Source organism: Littorina saxatilis, linkage group LG7, assembly GCF_037325665.1.
Source record: "Littorina saxatilis isolate snail1 linkage group LG7, US_GU_Lsax_2.0, whole genome shotgun sequence".
NCBI lineage: Eukaryota > Metazoa > Mollusca > Gastropoda > Littorinimorpha > Littorinidae > Littorina > Littorina saxatilis.
In genome coordinates this window covers 17,220,591-17,224,349 of record NC_090251.1, presented here as the reverse complement: position 1 = coordinate 17,224,349, position 3,759 = coordinate 17,220,591, and the positions used below count along the sequence as shown (strand labels likewise).

Below are 3,759 nucleotides of genomic sequence, written 5' to 3'. Positions count from 1 at the left end.
GAAACAGCAACGAGTGTAAATCTGGTACTTCTTCTTCTTCTTCTTCTTCTTCTGCGTTCGTGGGCTGAAACATCCACGTACACTCGTGTTTTTTGCACGAGTGGAATTTTACGTGTATGACCGTTTTTTTACCTCGCCATTTAAAATCTGGTACGAAACAGCAAGCCATGTAGTATTCTGTTTATCCTACATACTGTACTTACGTGTATTTTACTAAAAATGTCCTGCAGTCGAGGCAGCTAAATTGAAGACGCTTGTTTTGGAACCTCGATCTCTTCTAAAGCCTCGTATTACGTTAAAGCAAAGAAACGTCACTCTGAAAGTGTGGCGTGACGTGTTAGTTCTAAAGATTCATGGAGGGTAATTAGCGAGCGCAATTTTTGTTTCTATAATGACGTTTGTCTCGGTGACTTTGGCACCATAAGCAGTGGAAAAACAGGTCCCTGCCAGACTTGCTTGACATGACCTCATTTACATGATATACACACGTGTGATTTGAACGATTATTATCTCACGGGTGTCTCTCTCACGTATGTAGGATAAATACTTATAATTATAACCTTTACCTGTTCAGAAGTCGTGTTAACCGGAAGTCAATTTCCCGTATAATTATTAAAGAAACCCCAAAACAGATAAACTGCTACCGTTCGTTACAAAACCAAGAATTGTAGGTTATTGGAACGTTTAGTCATTGCCAACATTTGTAACTTTTGTTTTGTTTTTTGGTAACGTTTTGTCGATAATTAAACGTTTCAAATAACCTACAATTCTTGGTTTTTGATTGCGTATAATATAGGTAAAAGTTTCAAAGTACCGGAAAGGTGAACGACAACCGGTCTTGCATAAGAACCGGTCTTGCATAAGATATCATATAGCGTTTTACCTGTTTCTTCATGAACATTTTTATGTTATCATTCGGTACTTGTTTTACCGTTTCGCATAGTGGTAGGTATATAAGACCCGTCGCGATATAACCTTCGTGGTTGAAAACGACGTTAAACACCAAATAAAGAAAGAAAGAAAGGTATATAAGAGTTTATTACAAGGACACATATTTAGCTTGAGTTTGCAAAACACCATAATGTTGACACGCATTCGACATATATGTTAACTTAAATTTGACAGTTACAAGTTTGCATACTGTTTCTTGTGTTAGTTAACTTCGATGTATTTGATTTGATTTGGCATTGTGTACAGAATTATTTCTTTGAGTATGTTTGCATTTGCTTAGTAAAGCACATATTTAAACTGAGCAAAAAATTATTGCACCCATTTTCGTACCCAAACTAAAACGTTTATTCCCGTGTCATTTTATTCAAACTTTATATGCCATTAAAGGCCCTTCACTTGGCTACCTGGCCCACTTTTTGGTTCAAAGATTTCTGTTATAAGTATCACGTGACCGCCGCCGAAGTAAGGGTACCCCCCAAATCGACCTGACAATAATGTCAGGTACCAATAAAAAAAATCGACACAAATTCAGAATAGGTGCAGCTTGGCAACTTTTATATACAAACCGGCCCCCGTAGCGCAGTGGTTAGCGCATCGGGCTTCGGGCCGGGAGGTCGTGGGTTCGAATCCCATCAGGGTCCTGTGGGTTTTTCGGGCTACGGTCGGCTCCTACCCAGAGTGGAAGTGCTATGGTTCCTATGGGAAGGCTGGGATCACACAGCCGAGTGTCATGCGACTTTGAGGGTGCTCAGGTCCTTGCTCTTGTGGCCCTTCATGCCCGGAGCTCTCATGGGGACCTTGGTCTCAGTGTTCCTGTTCGATCCTTCCCTGAATAGTAGTTCTGCTGTCAGTCTTCAACGTGTGATGTTCTGGGGGGTCGACGGAGGGACGTGGTGGCGGTCTGCTCTTTGGAGGGGACGCTCACTCAGTCTGGCTCCGCGACTTAAAGTCAATGTCGTTTGTAGGGGGCGTAGTGGGCTATGGTTCCTATGGGAAGGCTGGGATCACACAGCCGAGTGTCATTCACTTAACGAATGCGACTTTGAGGGTGCTCTGGTTCTGTATACCTGACCAACACCGCAGGTGCGGCAGTTCTCGGGCCGGGTTGACACCAGGATATATTATGACAGTAAGCGTAGAGTGCTGCCCTGTCACGTAGTCTCAAAGCCAAATTGGAAATCCAAAGCATCATTATAATCATCCTCATCTCATTAATCATCCAAAAATATAAATTGTCCTTGCTCTTGTGGCCCTTCATGCCCGGAGCTCTCATGGTGACCTTGGTCTCAGTGTTCCTGTTCGATCCTTCCCTGAATAGTAGTTCTGCTGTCAGTCTTCAACGTGTGATGTTCTGGGGGGTCGACGGAGGGACGTGGTGGCGGTCTGCTCTTTGGAGGGGACGCTCACTCAGTCTGGCTCCGCGACTTAAAGGCACAGTGCAGCTCACAGCCTTCGTTTTGTGTTTTTGTTGCAGCTGAGTGCATTTACAGTTCAAAAATCCTCCTATGGTAGTAAAACAAACCCAAAACTACCCAACGACGACATCTGTGAAGCTCGACAGTTTCGTGTTCACGCGAGTGCATAAATTAACCTAGTTATTACGTGGTGTTTGGTCGGAGTTCGATTCAACTGAGTGATTCCGGCCTCCATTTTGTTTTACACAAACTCATGATGATATCTGACATAGTTTGCTAGTGACGTGTCTTTTTGTGCATGATGTGGTGATCTACCTGATCTAAATTTAGATCCAAAAATAGGTCAAGACCAGCCGGGTCCGAGTACGAAATTAATTCGTAAATAAATCGCAGTTCTTGACTCTTTGGGTGCAAGTCAATGAAACTTGGTAGTTCTTCTAACGGATAGCTGCCTGAGGTATGACTAAAAGCCCCAGGGGCTCCGTGCACCTGGATTTGACAAGTTCAGTACCTTTAAAGTCAATGTCGTTTGTAGGGGGCATAGTAGGTAGTGGGCTGCGTCCGTTAGCTCGGGACAGACCCACGACTGAACACCGTCGAAGTGACTCAGCAGAAGTGCAGTGTCATCTTCCGAGGGTACGAGGGTAGCCTACCGCAGCGACCCGACACCCCTCCCCCCCTGGAGCGTCTGTAAAATCGACCATTGTGATTTCAGAGGTGAATTGGAGCAGTGAGTGCAGGGACGGTGTGAGAGCACAACGGGACAAGGAACAGGTGTAAAGACAACAAAAAACAAAAACAAAACAAAAAGAAGAAAGAAAAATCATTTATCCATTTTTGTTTTTGCTATCTTGCGTATCGCTTGTGTTATGTCATATCTACTGATGCATGTGTGGAACGCATGAGCAGTGGAAAACAAGAGATTTTTGCGTCCATTTTGAGGGGTACCATGACAAAAAGCGCTGTATTTCACAAATGCCTGAATGGTTAGATTCGAAACTTTCAGGATCTCGGATCAAGAGTGGGAGAGTATGTGCGAGAGTAAGACTTCTACGACGTAAATATCCTTAATTACGTACATGTAATTGCCACCTTTGTTTGCATGCCGTGCTGAACTGAAGATCAACACCACAACGCAATAAATAATACCAAGTCAACGATCTCTCTCTCTCTCTCTCTCTCTCTCTCTCTCTCTCTCTCTCTCTCTCTCTCTCTCTCTCTCTCTCTCTCGAAATTTGTGAGAGTCCAAATGAGTCTCAGTACTTTCCCAAAACACATTTCATTGTATTCAATGTCATATTGCGAAAAGTCACAGTGATTGAAGGCTTCGTTTTAGATTTATTTTCATATTATTTTGTCCATAGCATCAGTGTTTCATTTGATAAAAAATCCA

General features: G+C 43.2%; 1 non-coding gene across 1 annotated transcript; it reads left to right on the top strand.

The window, feature by feature from the left end:
• Nucleotides 1–1,518: 1,518 nt before the first annotated feature.
• Nucleotides 1,519–1,592, top strand: Trnar-ucg (transfer RNA arginine (anticodon UCG)). The gene has a single exon. It is a non-coding gene; the product is annotated as a tRNA-Arg (tRNA).
• Nucleotides 1,593–3,759: the final 2,167 nt, after the last annotated feature.